Source organism: Notechis scutatus, chromosome 3 (assembly GCF_049901735.1).
Source record: "Notechis scutatus isolate UNSWTSFEM ecotype Mainland chromosome 3, rNotScu1.2, whole genome shotgun sequence".
Classification (NCBI taxonomy): Eukaryota; Metazoa; Chordata; class Lepidosauria; order Squamata; family Elapidae; genus Notechis; species Notechis scutatus.
The window spans coordinates 193,139,106-193,159,677 of NC_142011.1; the positions used below are offsets into that span (position 1 = coordinate 193,139,106).

Here is a 20,572-nt window from a genome sequence, read left to right on the forward strand (position 1 = left end):
GCCCAAAAGGGGCATTCTGGAAATGTATTATTGTTATGCCAAACCAATACCATTGAAGGCAGTCATTTTCCAAATTTATTTTGGTCATTTTGCAAGGGAAAACATGAATTATGTCAGTTTAGGGTAAGGAGAGCAAGACAGTGTAATCTCAGTCTGATTGTAAATAACGCTGAAATAGCATTGCACAGCTGCTCACGTCAGAAGGGAAGACCAACCTGGAAGCTGTTATAAAGATAAAGGGGTAATCACAGCCTTCTGAACAGTTTCTCAAACTGTAGTTCATGAGTTCCATTAAGTCACACCCGAACAGCTGGAGAACCTGCAAACATCTGTGCTTAGCTTGCATGGTCCCCTACTCCACCCAAGTGTGGGAACCCATGCGCACACAAACAATTCCTTCATCTCCCACTCCCAGGCTTTCTCCTTTCTAGTTTGACCCCAGCTAAATTATGAAACCAAGATAACAAGCCCTAATCTATACCCTGTAATTTTCAAATATGTTATTGGTTTGGATAATGATGCCACGGGAAAATGTTCCCAACATGAGCTATGTATTTAAAATCTTAGAATGAACAAAAGCTTAACTAGCCAAGATTTTTAAGAATGTTTAAGTCATCCAGAGTTCAAGAACTCCCTTTTGCAAGGGAATATTTTTCTTTTTTTTAACCATAGCGGAATAATGATATGTTAACCCTTCACGTCTCAAGTTAGGATCAAATGAGAACTCCAGACCCAACACAAAAATGGGGGGAGGGGAGTAAATGTGAGTGACTTGGCATCGTTTTTCATGCAACCCGTCGTAACATCGCCAAGGTCACATAAACAAAATTCAGATGTTTACCAACTAAAGACAGTCCTTGACTTACAAATTCGTTTAAGAACGGCCGGGGAAAAAAAGAAACCAATAACAATAAAACCCAGACATATATACCCCCCATAGTGCTTCACCACCCCCCCCCCACAGTTAGGCAGCCCCACCGACCTTTGAGTCATCCTTGAGCCAGTGAAGATTGAACCCCCGGCATTGAACTAAATTAGCCTGCAATACTGCATTCTAACCACTAGGCCAAAATGTGACTAATGACCATTTTTCACATTTATGACCATTGTAGCATCCCCATGGTCACGTGATTTACATTTGGATACTTGATAACTGACTCATATTTATGATAGTTGCAGTATCCTGAGTCACATCCCTATCATGCCCATGTTAGAATCTGATTCCGAGGGGGAGGTCGAGCAGCTGACAGGGAGTGGGAGTGTGGCTCCAGTGGCTGTGGAAGAAACTGGGGAAGGGCACATTCTGGCTGAGCATTCAGAGGAAGACCCAGGATCACCCTCTCTTCATCCTAGGGCACTCAGGGAGGAACGGAGAAGGGAGCAACGTGAGTTAAGTGGGTTACGAGGGAGAAAAGGGCCCTGATTCCCTTCATTAGCTGCAGCTGGGAAAACAGGATTTAAAAAGGGCGTTTGGGCACAGCACCTTGCTGGAAGCAAAGCGTGAATTATCTTTGTTTGTCAAGTCTTATCTGGGTTCTGGCGTCCTCCCAACTGTGTGTGTTTTGTTATCTTTTGAAATCTACAATTCCTTATCCTGCCCTGTCTCGTTAATTGCTGCAGCGTGGTTTATGTTGGTTTTTATTTTTAATTTATATGTACTTTGGGTTCGGACTGAATTTCTTCCCTTTAAACACTGTTCTTGGGAGATTATTTTCTCCAGCCGATGATAACTGGACATTGGGGGCCAAGTTAGAATTAAAGGGAATTTAATAGAGAATAAAGAGAATGAAAGGGACTTTACCTACTTTTGTGACTTTGTTGCTTTTGTGCTATGGCCCGGGTCATCAGAATCCCCTTTTGCAAACTTCTGACAAGCAAAGTCAATGACAAAACCAGATTGAATTAACCACGTCACTAATTTAACAACTGCAGTGACTCACTTAATAAATGTGGCAAAAAAAGTCATAAAATGGGGGCAAAACTCACTTAGCAAATTTCTCATTTAACAACATAAATTTTGGGTTCAGTCATAAGTGGAGGGCTGCCTGTATTCATATTTATGTCGCTTATGGTGTCCCAGGGTCATGTGATTACCTTTTGCAACCTTCTGACAAGCATAATCAATGAGGAAACCCGATTCACTTAACAACTATGTTACTAACTTAATGACTGCAGTGATTCACTTTAACAACTGTGGCAAGGAAGGTCGTAAAATGGGGCAAAACTCTCCAAATGTCTCACTTAACAACAGGTATTTTGGACTCAATTATGGTCATCCCTCAGGGACTACATGAACACCAAAAGAGATCTGTTGATCTGAGAAGTCTGCTATGAATTTCTGAAGTAGCAGTTGGTCATAATTCCATGTAGCATAATACATAATTATCCCATCTCCAACCACTTCAACAATGTTTTTTTTTCTCAAAAGTTATCCTAAACTAAAGATTTAATTTCTTGAGGAGTTATTATGAGTATCTAGCTCTCCGAGTATAGTTTTTTTTATTTTTGCCACGACATCTTACCCCATGCAGTATATTTAGCATACAGAAAAGTTCAACTGAACTCTCAGCTGGAGATCATAAATTAATTTAAGCAGCATCTTATACCTGTTGTACATAAAGTCTTCCACAAGTCAGTTTGGTCTAATAGTTAAGGCACCAGGCAGGATGTGAGTTCTAGTTTCACCTTAGCCATGAAAGCCAGTTGGGTGATGTTGGGCCAATCATTTTCTCTCTCAGCCCAAGCCACCTCACAGGTTTACTGTTGTTGTTATTGTTGTTGATGTTGTTGTTGTGGGGAAAATTAAAGGAGAAAGGTGTGTTGGATATATTCACTACCTTATTTGTAGAAATAATAAAGGCAAGATAGTAAGTGAAATAAATAGTACTTCCTTAAATAAAATATTCATTCCAAAGATTTCTAAAAGAATTCTAAGTCAAATCCTATCCTATGCATGTTTCTTTAAAACCAAGTTCTACTGTCTTCAACAATGCAAGTATAAATATAAATACTGGCTTAATACATAATCCATTTGTCAAAAACAACTGGTTTTTTTCAGGGTGGGGGGGGATGGCATTGCATCAATAAAACCAAGTGCAAGTAACTATGCTTGAGAAACTGGGTTATTCCCGTTTGTTTTATCTTTCGTTATACCCAAGAATTCTCTCTTCAAATGGAAAATGGAAATTTGTTTCATATACGCTTAAAGTCAAAACTGAAATGATTACTTTTGGGTGTGGCAATTATATATGCTTGTTGGGGACAAATAAGTTAAAACTACCCTGTTTCTCCAACAATACGGCCTCCCCCAATAGGAAGTCCCAGCATGTTTTATAGGCATGAAATGAAATTAAGCCCCTCCCCAAATTAAGGCCTATATTAAAACATGCGAAATGGGGGAATGGTGGGGGGCTTGCTGTTAGGAAGTACTTTTGTTGCACACCCGGATATGGTGCTGCCTGCGTTGACCCTGATACAAACTGCCCCACCAATGCCGAGGTCAACATCCAAGCCGTCGCCGCCCACCCTAAGATGCAAGGGGGGAATTAAGTCACCCCGAAAAGATGGCCTACCCGTTTTTTGGGCTCAAAAAAAAATAAGACCCGGCCTTATTATATGAGAAACACGGTATTATTTTAATCGATTGTTCAATTATCGATGTAATTTTTTCCGTCTGATTCTTTTAATATCCACCATCTACAGCTGACACTGTAAAGCAGTGATCCCCAACCTTTCTTATGCTGCGGCCCGGTATCCCCAACCTTTTTTATGGCGCGGCCCGGTACCGGCATTAGCTGGGCGCCGCCATCTTTTTTTGATGAAAAAGTGCTTCCGGTGACCTCACCGGAAGCACTTTTTCATCAAAAAAAGATGGCGGTGCCAGCGCTTCCGGTGAGCTTTTCCGGGTAGAAATGGCTTTCTAATAGATGGGGGCGGGGCCAGTCAGAGGCGATATTTGCCGGTTCTCTGAACTACTCAAAATTTCTACTACTGGTTCTCCAGAACTGGTCAGAACCTGCTGAATACCACCTCTGGAACAATCACCTCACTTAACAACAGAAATGTTGGGCTCCATTCTGATCACAAGTCGAGGGCTACCTATATTCAGCAACACTCACAGTTTACAGATAAGGGGCACAAAGACTAAGAGGTAAATGATTCACAAAATCTTAGTCATGCCAGAGGATTTATTTTGCAACAAGCTATGTCAGCAGTCTTTCAACACAAAACTTCCTCTGATGCTCAGGGACATGAGAGAGATCAGATAAAAGCTAGTTGATACTGTTAGCTCATGTTAAATAAACTGAATTCTGGAACTTTTGCAGGTCTTCTGGCAGATCCAGTCCCTTGATTTCTCCAGAGGAACAACCAGGTTCAAATTCCCATATCCCTGAATCTGTTTAGCCTCTATTTCTCAACCAAACTATGTCATGGTTTTTTTCACGTTACTGCAGAACATTAAATAGGATATGTTGGAACACATCTATCTATGCCTCTCAGGTAAAGTCATGGGGAAAAAAACCACTTTAAAGTATTGCTCTGTTTTAATTTGGCATAAGCTCCATCACTTCTCGTGTCATCTCCCAGCCAAATCTTTTAATGTTGGAAAACTGAGGTGTTAAAAAAAAGGAGGAGAGCGATGGGGACAATAAGCAACTCAAAGTTCTAAAATATCAACCTGACAAGATTTTAAAAAGACTGAAATTCTAATAGCAGCAGATCAAAGTACAAAGGGAAGGAAAGAAAAATGTAAATGACATCCAATTAAAGAATGGAAAAGAAAGCGCGTTCTTTTGTAGCACAATATTTCAGCAAACGTTTTGCAAAACTCCATCCTTGGAAATACTAGCGCAAAAAAAAAAAGACATCCCTCAAAAATAAGAGAGACATTTAAATGCCCTATCCACATTGGATTGAATGCACTACAGGTAGTCCTCAACTTACAGCCGCAATTGGGAACATAATTTCTGTTGCTAAGTGAGGCTAAGTTGCTGTGCCTGGTTTTTAACAACCTTTTTTTCTCTGCAGCTGTTAAGCAAATCACTGTGGTCATTAAGTGAATCACATGGTTGTTAAGAAACTCCAACTCCTCCCATTGATTTTGCTTGTTGGAGGCCGGCTGGAAAGGCAATCATGTGACTTTGGGATGTTTCCAACCAGCAACCATCAAAAAAGTACATGACAGTTCCCCAAGCACCAGAATTTTAAATAAGGGACTGTATGGATGCTGCAATGGTCATAAGTGTGAGGATGATCACAAGACGCTTTTTTCAGCGCTGTGTCGCTTCAAACAGTTGTTAAATAAATGGTCATAAATCAAGGACCCCTTGTACTTGAGTTGGAAGGCCTTCACAAATAGCAAGTTTGCCAGCAACAGCATGAAGACTGTCCCACTCAATTGTTCAGACCTAAAGGTCAAAATAAAGGTTTCCCCTGTCCAATAGTTTCCAACAGTGGGATATCCCCATTTCTTAGCCAAGGGAGCCATTGTTGTCCAAAGACTCTTTCTGTGGTCATGTGACCAGCATGACTATTGCCAGGGCACACACAGAACGCTGTTACCTCCCCACCAAAGTGGTACCTATTTATCTACTCACATTTGCATGCTTTCGAACTACTAGGTAGGCAGGAGCTAAAGCAAGCAACAGGAGCTCACCCAGTTGTGCGATGCTTGGGTCTCAAACCCAGGCTATCCGCTTTCCAGCTGACAAGGTCGGAATCTCTCAGACCTACTTCAGTGTTTTCTCCAAATAAACAAATGGGAGTGCAGTCCAACCTGTGCATAATTTCCTTTGGGGTGGGTGGGAACAAATCTCTGCTGAATCCAAGGCATATAAATAAGTTTGTCTACAGCCTTAGTTTAAATATAGACATTTTGACTACCTTTATACCATCAACAATCAAACAAGGCCAGATGGTGAATAGAGAAAAAAAAAGAAAAAAGACCAAAGACTAAGGTCTGAATCACTTCCTTTCTGTCTGCAGATCAAGGAATGATTTCTGCGCTATTTTAAAAGGTTTTCTGCATGGATCAGTTCAATGGCTGCGTTCATAGATAAGGCTAAGCGAAAAAGCTAGGAATGGTTCAGTCTTGTTCCACTGAACATGTCAAAAAGGTCTGGCGCATACATAATATTAAGCGACAAGAGGTTAGTGGTAACATCACACAAACTCTTCAAAAGAAAAAGAAAAACCCACATTATGGTTTGATCTAATGTGTGAACCAAGCCAATATAATAGTTAACGAAGGTTTGTTTTTCATTTTATGGACATTTGGGAATGCTTTGTTTTGCCTAAGAAACCACTGTCATAAGTCACAGATTTATGAGAAAAGGGTATGTAAAAGCCAAGGAAGGCATTTAAAACCTGATGTAAAGAAAAAAGTTATAAAGTGGATTGCCAGGCATGGATCAGGAAGTCGGCAGCAGGAAAAATGAATTAGTCATTGTCCCTCCCAAGTCTTTCCACATATTATGTAAAGAAGATTTTCTGAAGAACTATCTTGCCTCAAGGGAAGGGGTGAAGAAGCAGATTAAGCTGGATGTCAACAGCAGGGGGGAAGAGAAAAAAACCAGAATAAATGTGTGGGTGGGGGAAGGAAAAAGCTGGACATCAATAAAGCCAACACAGAGAATAAATAAGTAATTAACTTGTACACAATGCAGGATGATTTGTGCAACCAGACATGATGGTTTTTCTCCACCCTCCACAATTCCTGTCATTGTATCTCCTGTTTTTCAATCTCAGAGCCGGAAAAAAATACAATTAGCGGGAATCTCCTTGGAGGAGAGGATGGTGATAAGGATATGGGAGAATAGGAAACAGCAAATCTGTACCTACCAAGGGCATAATGATATACAAACATAATGGAGTCTCCCCCAATATCGCCTAACGGTTGTAAAATGGTCAGTCATGTAATCAACCCAATTCTGCAGAAGTCATTAATCGAATTCTCCCAAAGGTGCTTTTTCAGGAGGCATCTGCACTTTCTGGTTTTTCTTTGAAGACGTTTCGCTTCTCATCCAAGAAGCTTCTTCAGCTCTTCTTGGATGAGAAGCAAAATGTCTTCAAAGAAAAAACAGGAAGTCCAGTTGCCTCCTGAAAAAGCACCTTTGGGATGATAAACTGCATGATTGAGAATCCCCATGGTCATTAATCAAATGTGGCAGTTATAAAGCTAACACTGCAGTCATTGAGTGAACCAATGGCTCATTAAGGGTGTGCTTTTGCCGAAAACCAGAAGTGTCAATTTTTGGCAAAACCTTGATAAAACATGGTCATCAGTGGTGGTATTCTACCAATTCGGCCCGGTTCTGCTGAGCCGGTAGCAGCGATGAACAGCAGAGACCTAACCGGTTCTCTCCGCTGCTTTGCTGTTGGGCCCACCCACTTGCCCAGGCTCCCATACTCACCTTTATCCGCTGAATTTGAAGCGCAGCTGCTTTGTGCGGCACAGAATAGTACCGCGCGGCAGCTGCTGAAGTGACCGGGATCGTGCAGTCTTGCAGGAGGTGTTTTTCACACTTATGATCATAGTAGCAACCCCACATGGTCACGTGATTTACATTCGGATGTTTGACAACTGACTCACATTTATGATGGTTGCAGTGTCCGGGAGTCTTGTGATCACCTCATGACCTCAAAGGCGAAACCAGATCCACTTAAGCACCGTGTTCCTAATTTAACAACTGCAGTTATTCATGAAACAAATGTGGCAATAAAAGTCGTAAAATGGGCCAAAACGCATTCAACAAATTTCTCACATAACAACATAAATTTAGGGCTCAATTGTGGTCGTAAGTTGAGGACTACCTGTACAAATAGGCCCAAGTAACCTAAAATGGAAATGTGTGCTGTAGTATTGGTCTACTCTAGCCATAATTTCAGTCATAGAAAACATCTGAATTGAAGGTACTCCACATAACTACAAGAGCACCACTAAATGTTGTAAAAAAAAAACCACTGTTGATTGTTTCTTACTAAATAAAGTACTCAAAGCACTTTTCTGTCACTCTTTTTTTCCAGAGCGCTATTCTTCCATTTTATAATTGTTATTTTAGTATTCATAACACAAGTACACCAGGAGCTTTACATAATTTCCTAGCATGGAGGATAAGAGAGATTGACAATTAATATGTTACAAACAGGATAACTTAAATTCATAACGAGCCAGGCATCCTTCATTGTGCTCATACTAATTTTGTTTTACTGCCACCTCAGATGCTATCAGACAGCTTATTTTTCTTCTGAACACAGAATTTCAATGTTCACTTCTATCCAAGGCCAATCTTCAAAAGAAATGAAGCAAAATGGAATAAAGAATGATGCTACACAATCATAAAACATCCCTGTTTAGAATAGACAAACGATTTCTCTCTGTAGATATATACTGTATATCTGTATCTATTATTGTCCTGCATAAAAGTCTATAGCAAATCAAAGAGGGATTTTAAAAAAATCGAAATCAAAACATTATAAAATCCCTGGAGATGTCCAGTGGTGGGATGCAAATTTCTTAACAACCGGTTCTCTGGCTGGGTAGGTGTGGCCAGTTGGTCATGTCACCCATCATACCCAGCGCCACCTCCAGGCCACTTGCCTCAAAGGAACAGGTGGGATTCAGCGGGTTGGGCTAATCCCATCATTGACTGGCTCTGCTCCTGCCCATTTTTCGGTCTGTTTGGGGGGCATTTTCAGGCCGTTTTTCAGACCGTTTTCAGGCCAATTTTGGTCGGGAAAACAGCCTGAAAACAGCCCGAAAAACAGCCTGTCTTGGGGGTGTTTTTAGGTTGTTTTCAGGCCATTTGGGGGGGGGCTTTTTCAGGCTGTTTTTCACCCCAAAAACAACCGACAATGGCCCAAAAAACAGGCCCAGGGTGGGGCCAGTCAGTGGTCCGATTTGCTGGTTCTCCAAACCACGCAGAATTCCATAAACAGTGAGGGGGAAAACTGAAACTGTTAGCCGCATGCAATAGTCTTTTTTTTTCCTACTCCTCCCTTGCACATAAAGCACAAAATTGGGATTCTAGTGGTTAAAGGCTTTGAACTAGAAACCATGAATTCTACCCCGTCTTATGTAGAAAGCCAACTGGGAGGCTTTGGCCTGTGTTGAAGACAATAGTGAACCATTTCTGGAAAGGTTGCTAAGAAAACTGCAAGGCTCTATCCAAGGAATCATCAAGAATCAAGAATGTCTAAAAAGCCCACACGTTAAAATTTAGATTCACACATCATTTATCATTTGCCTGTACCTGATAGAATCACAGCAGCACTTTCATTTACGTATACCTTTTCTCCAGTCATTTATTGTATGTTCATCTCACCTGTCTCCCACCACGGGAGGTAGAAATCCTGCAGTCCCTGTGTAGACCGGAAATTTGAGCTGTCCATTCTGGAGCAGAATACAGGTTGTAACTTGAATCCTCGAGTTACAACCGAAACTGAGCCCGACATTTATGTTGTGCAGTGAAACATTTGTTAAGTGAGTTTTGCCCCGGTGTTACGACCTTTCTTGTGACAGTTGTGAAGTGAATCACTGCAGTTGTGTAGTAACCCAGTTGTTAAGTGAATCTGGCTTCCCCGTTGATGATCACGTGACTCCAGGACATTGCAATCGTTATAAATATGAACCAATTCCCAAGCATCTAAATGCTGATCAAGTCACCATGGTATGTGTGAAAAATGGTTATAAGTCACTTTTTTCAGTGCCATTATTAACTTTGAACGGTCCCCAAATAAACTGTTACAAGTCGAGAAATACCTGTACTTAGAAGCTGATGTGAACCATGTCAATGCATGAAGTAAATATGCATTTAAACCTTCAACCAAAGAATCTGTTGCAACCTTCTATATCTTGGTGAGAAAATGCACAATAGAAAGCAGCATGTATTTCCTTAAGTCAACACTATCCCACACACCATTCCAAGATAAAGATAAAGATAACCCGGTTTTTAAATTTACAAACCATGCACTATTTCCTATACCCGTGGTGGCAAACCTATGGCAAGTGTGCCGGAAGTGGCACGCAGAGCAATTACTGCTGGCATGCGAGCACTCGCCCAAAAAAGGTCTACTGTGTATGCGTGCCCGCCACTCGCCCAACAGCTGATTGTTGGGCATCTGGCACACATGTGCAGGGACACAATGGCACACAGGAGAGATTTGCACATATACAGAAGCACATGGCGCACGGGTATGCACAGAAGCGCACAGCGCAGGCCGCGCGAGTCACGCAAGTCACGCGGATTGCACGCACATGCACAGGAGGCATAGGAGGCCGCGTGCATTGCCTTCTGGGTGATGGCACGTGAGCACGAGCAGGCAAGCGCATGCGCAATTATCAGCACAGGAGCCCAAAAAGGTTAGCCATCACTGTCCTATACAAAGAAATCCAATCACTGATTTCTATTCACATGCCAGGGCCAATTTATTGGCCATTATTAAATGAGCTGGAGAGAATCAGAGGGGAACTGAAGGCTCATTCTAAAACAGGGGTCCCCAGCCACCGGTCCACGGACCGGTACCGGTCCGTGGAACAAATCCTACCGGGCCGCTGGTTTGCTGGGCACCGCCATCTTGTTTTGATGAAAAAGTGCTTCCGGTGAGCTTTTCTGGGTAGAAAGCCATTTCTACTCGGAAAAGCTCACTGGAAGCGCTGAGCGCCGCCATCTTGTTTTGATGAAAAAGTGCTTCCAGTGAGCTCACCGGAAGCACTTTTTCATCAAAACAAGATGGTGGCGCCCAGCTGATGCCGGTACCGGGCCGCGGCGCCCAGCTGATGCCGGTACCGGGCCGCGGCATAAAAAAGGTTGGGGACCACTGTTCTAAAACACCCAGCCATGAAGGTGGGAGGGGAAAGCTTATCAGAGACAGACATCAAAGCTCAACACATATACACACACATTCCAGGAAGTCAAAAGGGACTTTAATTGAATAGCGGCAAACAAAGAGAACTTGCAGATGATTGTGATTTATAACAAATTTGGTGTCAGAAGCACAAGTCCAAGCATACAATTATAGCCCATAAACATCATGCAGGGAAAATGGAAAAGAGACAACGTAATATTTAAACCTTCTCAATTAGCACTCTTAAAAACCCTGAATAACTTGGTTCCCCCAGCCAGCTAATCAACAAAATCAGGGCTGATTCTGTTCCATTCAGCTGCACACAAAATATGTGACATCGAAACAGGTAAACAAAGCGGGGGCGGGGGGTGTATCACTTAAAGAAGAGATTTGAAGTTACTGGTAGTAAATGCATAATTTGCCCAGGAAGCAAGAAAAATATTGCGGAGGGCTGATTTTTATTAGTGCGCTACCTTGTTGATTTTAACTGCTGCAACAAGCATCTGTGTATTTGATTTTTTTTAATATATTAGAGGGTATTTCAATGTTTGCTTCGCTTTGGAGGGATGCATTAAACTGCTTTTATTTTCATGGCTATAAAGTTTGTTATATAAACATGTAAAATAAAACGTTTAGCAATGTTATTTGTTTCATAGTTAAGTGATAATTTAAGGCATTCAACACTGCAACATTCTAAAAAGAGAAAATTAAGAAAACGGAACCTGCTTCTCTTTTGCACACAAAGACAAAAGTTCTGTAGTGTAATATTTTTCACCTGAAAAGGTATCTTTCTCTGCAACTGACAAGAATAGAGTTACTTCTGTTTGGGGCAGTGGTGGAATTCAAATTTTTTTACTACCGGTTCTGTGGGTGTGGCTTGGTGGGCGTGGCAAGGGAAGGATACTGTAAAATCTCCACTCAGAGGTGGTATTTGCCGATTCTCCAAACTACTCAAAATTTCCGCTACCGGTTCTCCAGAACTGGTCAGAACCTGCTGAATACCACCTCTGATTTGGGGGAATTAATATCATCTGAAGATTCACCATATTCTCTATATTAAATTATAAACCTTTTTCAACCTACATATAACTTGTCTATGGAGATTCTCATCCAGGTCATTGATGTCCCAAGGATGCTTTTTCAAAAGGCATCTGGACTTTGTTTTTCCTTTGAAGACGTGGAAGATAGAAGGATGAAAGTAATACAAATCCTTCTGTCCTCCAACATTCAGTCAGAACTGAAGAAGCTTCTTGGATGAGAAGCGAAACATCTCCTAAGAAAAAACAAAGTCCAGTTGCCTTTTGAAAAAGCACGTAACTCTTACATCTGAAAATTATTCCTATCTCTATGCAAGATCATTCATCAAGACCTAAATCTTCTTGGTTTCACAGTCAAGAGGATAACAGCTAGCACACATTCACCATATACATAAAGTAGCTTTTGTATTATTGGCCCTCTTTAAAATAAACGTCTTAAAAATTAAAGTAGAATTAACACTATATATTATTCAAAAGAAGAACGTTTGGTCTTAAAATTATTTCGCTATTATTCAAACACACCTGAGGGGACAGATATTACATGACAAATACAGAAGCAGCCCATTTCACAAAACGAAGCACTTTATTTTAATATGCCAGGTCAGTCAGGAAACAGAAGATAAGCAAGTACATCTCTTTATTCAACTTGCTACATATATGAATCTAATTTCTGATTTATGTTGTTACTCAAAGCCTTTTAGTGGTTGAGGTTTGTTGTTAGTCCTTCAAAAAAGAAAGATCGTGGCTTCTTTTCAAGCCTGCAATTTCTTCACGTTTATTTTCCTACCCTTTTGTGCTTTAAACGTGTCTATTCTTGCTCGACCTGCTGCCTCCTATTCCTTAAAATTCCTCTGTGAACAGCAGTGGATTTCAGGAACACTATTTTGAATTCCAAAACTCCTGTTAGATATTATGCAAAGCCGTAGAGTTTAAAAAGTAAATCCTAGGAAAATAAAGAGGTAAAACAGCCTTTTCTTCAATAATCTATAAAACTCTTTAGAAAGCAGAGAATTACACAACTAAACAGGTACAATGAAATCTATTACTTGACTCAAGTTTGTGGCAGTGAAGTTAGAAAGCTGCTCAAGGAATGTATCTGAAAATGCCCAAACACTGAATCCAAAACTTGACAATCACAAAGTATACATTCTTCCTCTAAGCCATTATCTGCATGCAGGCAAAATATTCTGATCCACCACCTAGCTTCTAGTATGCTTTTTGTCCTTTTTTCTTCATTCAACTTATTATGCAGGCATATAGAGCATAATTTAAACCTATGCTTAATAAGTTAATTCTTAATGTTTAGAGACCTTCAGTTGATCAGTGGCTACTTATTACCATTACTCCCTCTGAATACAGTGCCAGTCTATGGATAAAATATATTACACATTGGTAGATTAATTTACAACAGAGAAGACTCTATTTAACTATATACACTGAATGAAGCTAGCAGAAATATTACCGGATGCCTTAAACCTACCTTTCTACATAAGATCTACCACCTTCCTGCTGTCCATAGAGAAGCAGCAGCATACAGAGAGAGACACAAATCATCAATATCTAGACAACACACACTCTTTGGCCTACAACCAACTCAGCAGAGACTAAAATCCAGGAAAAGCTTCCTTAGGTCAATGGAAGACTTTGAAGAATTTGAAAGCAGAGTAGATCTATGAAAAGCTATAGAGAACCAACACTGGATGGAACCAGCTGATACCTGGCTCTGACGAAAGCTGGGAAGTAGGAAAATCATTGAATAGACTGCACACAGGTACAAAATCAGGAAACACTCTGAACAAATGGGGGCTGTCTGGTGGCTTCTGTTTTGTGATTGCAGTGACATGCCAAAAACAACAAACTTTGCTTCCCGTTCAGTGTGCACTTGAGCACTTCATGGCAGCACGACAGAATGCAATTAATGTTGCTAGTTTCTAGACTATATATATATATATTGTCTAGAAAATATATATATAATATATATATAATATAATATAATATAATATAATATAATATAATATAATATAATATAATATAATATAATATAATATAATATAATATAATTAATATAATATATATATATATATATATTGCCATTTTGCTGTGAAAGTCTGACTCACAGACGGACACAATACAGAAGCCTGATGATGGGCAGATGAGATTCTGCTGAAACGTTGCTACAACTTTAAAAGCACAACTATTATGATGTGGGAAAATACCAGAACAAAGCTGAATACCGTGTGTGTGTGTGTATGTGTGTGTGTGTGTGTGTGTATGTATGTATGTGTGTGTGCATATATTGTGTGTGTGTATATATATATATATATATATATATATATATATATGTATATATATATATATATATATATATATATATATATATATATATATATATGTGTGTGTGTGTGTGTATGTATGTATGTGTATGTGTGTGTTTGTGTATGTATGTATGTATGTATGTATGTATGTATGTATGTATGTATGTGTGTGTATATATATATATAAATTTTTTACTTATCTTGTGTTTTGTATTTTAAATTTTATGTTATATAGTAGAGGTCCCCGACCGGTCTGGCGAGAGGGGGGGAGAGAAGGGAAACTGGCCTACCACTTGTGCTCACACAGCCTGGTTTCAAACAGGCCACGGCCCAATAGTGGGCTGGGGCCCAGAGGTTGGGAACCCCTTATATAGTATGCCTTATTCTAATTGTGGTGCTTCTGACATGAATAAACAATAAACAAACTACATACATAAATGGATAGCTGTTTATCTCCTCTTATGTTAATAGCATATTCATTGTGGCTATTCATAGTACAACTGAGACAAAGAGTGTAGAAAAAAAATCAGATTTGAACAAGTCGTCTATCTCCCTTCATTGTGCTAATCCACACCGTTTATCCTACATAGTTTCCCCACTATCAACGTCATTCCAGATATGCTGGACTTCAACCCCATCACCTCTTTTGTGACCAGCATATTTCCCAACCACCATAAAGAAAGCTACTGTAGATATTTCCTTACAAACTTCATCACAAAAATCTATACCATTGATTTCAGGCCTCCTCTACAGAAGGAACAGACCTTGATTGTTTTATAATTTAGCAATTAAGAACTTGACTCCTTCATATTCTTTACTCAATATTTTCCCACTGGAAAAAGGCTTACCATCAAGTGTTTCTGTTTCCAACAATGTATTTGCCAGTCTTCTCACTACAGCCCACAAGAGTATTCCTGAGAGGGCAAATTTACAAAATTCAAAGAATCCCCAAGACCAGATCTATAGATTTCAGCTTGGAGGTAGTTTGCTTATGCAACTGAATCCTAGAATAGTTAACTAAAAAGAACACAGACTGTGTAACTTTGTATTACCCACGTGATTTGTTTTGATACTAAGTCCTATAGTTGTAGTTTGGCTTAGCATTACCCAATAACCAACCTCTGTTGTCTTCTCACCCAACCACACTCAAAACCAAACCATGGCTTATAAGTACTGGACAGGCAAGGTATTGAAGTGAGTCCATTGTTGTTAACATCTGTTGTCTTCTCTTAATCTCTGCAATTTAAAAATATAATAGTTTGATGTCTTAACTGTTTTATAGTCTTGTACCTGACTTTTTGTGAGTGTCACTTTTTTGTAAGGTGGTCATATAAATTTGATGAATAGATAAAAATAAAAAATTCCACATTAGAAGGCCAGTGTCACATCTGCCCTGGACTCAATTCTTTAAATGCTGGTCAATTCACCTTACACCTTGAAACACCTCTTAGGTAAAAGGTTTCCCCCATCCAATAATTTCCGACTCTAGGGGGAAGTGCTCATCTCCATTTCTTAGCATGTTCGAAGACATTTCCATGGTCATGTGACCAGCATGATTATACATCAAAGTGCATGGAACATTATTACAAAATAACAATCCCCTACAAAATAATCCAATCCCCTACTCAAGCAGGAAACCCTATACCATTGCAAACAAGTGGCTGTCCAAGTATCTTCTAAAAAGCCTCCAGTCATGGAGCACCCACAACTTCTGGAAGCAAATTGTTCCACTAATTAATTGTTCTGTCAGGAAATTTCTCCTTAATTCTATGTTTTTTTATCTTAACTATTTTTCATCCACTGTTTCTTGTCTTGTCTTCTGGTGCTTTTGGAAAATAGATTAACCTTCTCTTCTTTGTGGCAGCCCCTCAAACATTGGAACACTGCTATCATGTCATGTTCCCTTCATTCCAAAGTGGTACCTATTTGTCTACTCTCATTTGCGTGCTTTCAAACTGCTAGGAGCTGAAGCAAGTAATGGGAGCTCACCCCATTACGCGACACTTGGATCTCAAATGAATTTAGAAAAATTGCTTGAAAGGGTCAGTACCTTCTCACTCCGGATCTTTCCACTTCTTACTTCCAGGTAAGAGGGGAAAAAACAGGGGATATTTCACTGACTTTCACTGCAGAACACTTCTGTCAAAGTATTAACTTTTTGAGTATATATTCACTCTATTCTTGGAAGGGTCAACAGTCCATTCTAAACCTGGCATTTTTCTGAAGTTACAACTATAAGCCAATCAAGCTGCCTTCATGATCAGCACCTGCACAGGTTTCTTTTTAATTATTATCTTAGTTCAATCCCAGAGAGAGAAAATACCAAGATTCAGAGTGGCAACACTACCTACTAGATGGGCCAACTATTTAAAAAATTCTCTGGCCACAGCACACAAATGAGAAAGACCCTTAATGCATTTCTTTAGTTAAGCTGGAATGTTTTGCAAGGCATCCTAGCAATTTTCAAATCAAAATATGTATCTATTTTTGATGTTGCTTGACAAGCTCAACCAAAGTTTTCTTATCTTGATGGAAGATGATAAAAAGCCAGGTTTGAATATTAGGCAGAATTTTGTGGCTGGACTCATGCTTTCCATAAGCCTAAAGTGCTTTTCTGGGCTTTGGCTTAGCTTGCTGTAAAAGTTGTGATTTATAAAGACTATCTTATTGATTAGCATGTTGGGCAAACTCAGCCTGCTGCAGCCTATAAATTATGGTTATAAAGCCCATGATTTAGTTTTCTCAACAAGCAACATTACCTGGCCAACTCTGTCTTACCTTCTCAATTAATCAGGAGAGGCCCAGTTCGTAAAAAAGAGACCAGCAGAAAATTCCAGACTGTGGGAAAATGGAAGGAAAAATTGGAAGCCAATGGCAGATCGCTTTCATCCCGTTGCTATGAAAATTGCAAACGAGCTCAACTTGACCATTAATAAAACCAGTTGCCATTAAACTCATTCATAATGCTGTCACATTTCACGTAAAACCCAGTCAAATTTCAAAGGATTTAAAAGCATCCTAATCAAAGTATCCTAATCAAAGTCACTTAATTTATTTCAGCCAGCATCAGCTTTATCTGCTGAGATGTATAACTTCAAGGAAAATTAATTAGTCTGCTCCTGCAGATGGTTTTTTTTTAATAGAACTTGGAAAGATTAAGCTAAAGCACGTCAAATGTTCTTGAACACACTGTAAAAAAGGTAGTGGGCTTATTAAAGGAAGGGATAGGGTAGGAGGGAACAGATGGAAGGGGGGGAAAAGTGGGGCACTCAGCACTTTCTCTATACTACATTTTATTGCAATTAACTTGCTAAACTCAGTTGTTCCTCTTCTCCCTTTTTGCCAATTGAATATGCAAAACAGATTTCACAGAAAATCCAAACATTCTGACTCCATCCAGGTTATTGAGAAACAGATTCTGCTTCCTCTAAAATCTGTTCAGATTTAAATTCAGAAAAGAACAGATAAGGCTGCAGACTAACATGAGGCAGATTTTTAAAGAGACAGAACAAGAAAGTGAATCTACTTTTTTTTTTTAACCTGAACAGACATTAATGGTTGATTTTGCCAGGCTGCCAGACCAGAAGACTACTTGCTAAATATTTGAGCTCCTGTCTTGCACAGAGATCAAGCTAAGATTAATTACTCAGGAAAGTGAAGATCAAGTATCACAGGAAACTGAGAGGCAAGTAAGTACCTGATTTATTCATGTGCACCTCAACAACAACAAAAAAGACATTTCAGAGCTGTGGCTGATTCCAAAAATGAGAATTGTCTTGCTGGAATGCTCCAAACAAGTAACCAGCTATTTTGGCATCGCAATACACAGCAATGTTTACCCTCCACTTCAGGTAATTAGAGATATACTGCCCCTGTCCATTGAGGCTCCACTGCTGGTGTGTCTATTAGCAATTAAGAGAAATTTAGTGCACTGAGTCATATTCTGCCCATTTTTAAAAAGAAACATTAAAACTTCTATCCGATGAAAACTGGGATGGTTCATACCGAAATATTCTCTAAAATAAGTTCTTTTACTTTTCACCCCATTAAAAATCTTAATAAATAACACGTTTGTATATAAGATCAGATATAATGTGCTTCTAAGGATTCTGGAAGTCACGCTTCCAGACATTATCAGATTTCATAAATAGTCAAGGCTGGAAAAGGCTTCAACAGAAGATGGAAAAAGGCAGAGAAAGAAAAGGATGTAAGCTCCTGCAGGTATTTTTCTCTCATCTTGCACCCCAAAATACAGCCGAATCAACTAATTTCTTTATGAAAACTTGCATGTAGTGCGATGAACATAACGACTGGACAACCTAGAACTACTGCATGTGAACCAAACTTTTCTCACAATTCAATCGGCCATTCTATGACCATATGGCAATGTGGCAGCTGTTTTTGTGCAAGATGCTATTTTATTAGTTGGCTGTTAAACAGAAAAGTAGTCTACTGTGAAGCAATGCAGTGGTCCCCTTACAACCTTCATTTGCAAAAAGGACAACTGGCTTCACGTAGCCCAATGGAAAACTGCTGGATGACAAAGCTGTCTGTACAAGAGTGTCCACATGTTTTCATAAAAAAAACAAATAAGCCACCTCAGGTAGTTAAAATATATATTTGATGATCGGCATCTTAGGGAAGAGGTAGCCCTAACACAGCCTTACCTCCTATTAGAACCACCTTGTGCGTGGATGGTCTCCTCGCAGGCAGCCATTTTGTGAAGGCAGCCACGTCGGATGCTCAGATTTTCGATACCTTCCTTGGCTGAAAAGAGAAGGCTCAAGGAAGCACACATCTTCCATCCTGAAAGCTAATCATCCATTTGTCAAGCATTTCTAGTAAAGAAAAGAAGGTAGATCAAGCCCAACTGCTGGTGAATTCCTGAATCCATCCATGTTTTCTTACAAAAACATTGTGGACTTGTGCAGAGTCACCAGAAGTCAAGACTGATCTGAAGGCACAGACGGACAGAGAGAAATAGTCTACCACTGTCTTCTTCTAGGATTTGTCAAATTCCCCACCTACATGGATTTCCCATCTAAGCCTTAACCAAATTTAACCACACTTAGTGTTTTCTTCACAGCAAGCAAAGTTGACCAGGAACATCTCCCCACTGTGATATACTGACTCAACTGTTTGACTGGAAACAGGAAGACTCAAGCTTAAATTCTCCCAAAATTTTGGAAAACCTGCCAAGTCATTGTCTCTGGGTCCAACCTATACCTAGAAGATAGCAATACGTTACCCAGAAGTCCCAGAGGAAAGTTGGGGGAAAAATTAAGAAATACTTTAAAGTGACAGCTCATTTGCAAGGACCGCAATCTAAGTTTTAGACATTTCAATAATTCTGATATGAAATATAGTTCTGATTTAGTGAGCCTCTAAACAAGTCTTGATGTATACTGCTTTAGAATGATATGTACATATATAATTGAAGTTCCCTATTTCCTTACAGTGGGTTTCTTTAACTCAGGGATCTTAACTCTGAAAACACAGCTGTGATCAGCATTTAAACTTAACTAATTAGTTTCAAACAGTTTCATTATCACTAAAATCCTTCTGTGGCCTTCCTTGCAAATCTGTTGTGTCAGCAGCTTCAGATTTTTTTTAAAAAACCTCATTTGTGAGCTATTTTTAAAAAGGAGAATAGCAAACAAGTGCACAATCCTGTTCACGCCAAGAAAATCAAGTTTGGGATGTCAAGAGAGTTCACACGAACATGTTCTTGCAGCATCTCTGGTGTAACCCTAGCTAGTTTCTAAATTGCAGTGCAGCCTAGTAATGGGTAGGTTAGAAAGCTGGTTAACATAGTCTGGCAATAAAGCACTCTACTTAATATGCAATATCTATCTGCTATCCAAAGTAACTCTGCCGAATTAATTTCAAACAGAAATAAGAGAGTCACAGAATGGAAAAACCACAGGAAATGTTTATATCACTGGAAGTAGCCGTCAACATGGAAAAACATATGTAAAGGGCTTGAGGTTGGAGCAATTCCACACCTCATGTTGACTGAGGTTACAGCTTTTGTAGGAAAGAAAAATAAATGAGACAGTGAAGACAGTCATCTTTTGGATAGATCAACAGATCCACTTCCGCAAAGGTGCTGAACATCTGAGATAAGATAACTGCCTCTGCAAAATGCATGACTGCCCATTTTAGCAGATACCCAGAATTGTCTTTCAGGCCATACTCAAATCAGGGTAAAAATGGAAAACGTTGAATTCTGAGATAAATGGGAAGAGTTTCAGGAGCGAGGAAGTATAAAGGAGCCTTGGCTTTCCAATCCAAATACTCAATGAGACACACGGAGCCTCAATGAGCAACTCCAGTTAAAAGCAAGGAAAGATACAGGAGATTAGACTGTGATTC

General features: G+C 39.7%; 1 protein-coding gene and 1 long non-coding RNA gene across 2 annotated transcripts in view; both read right to left on the minus strand.

Moving 5' to 3' along the window:
- The window catches only part of LOC148131539 (uncharacterized), a 76,702-nt gene extending 59,193 nt beyond the window's left edge, over positions 1-17,509 (minus strand). Inside the window, exon 1 of the long non-coding RNA XR_015749009.1 lies at positions 16,976-17,509. This is a non-coding gene — a long non-coding RNA (uncharacterized LOC148131539). The remainder of the gene's footprint in view (positions 1-16,975) is intronic.
- EXT1 (exostosin glycosyltransferase 1) overlaps positions 1-20,572 on the minus strand; it is a 310,066-nt gene that overhangs the window by 286,403 nt on the left and 3,091 nt on the right. The window lies entirely within an intron of this gene.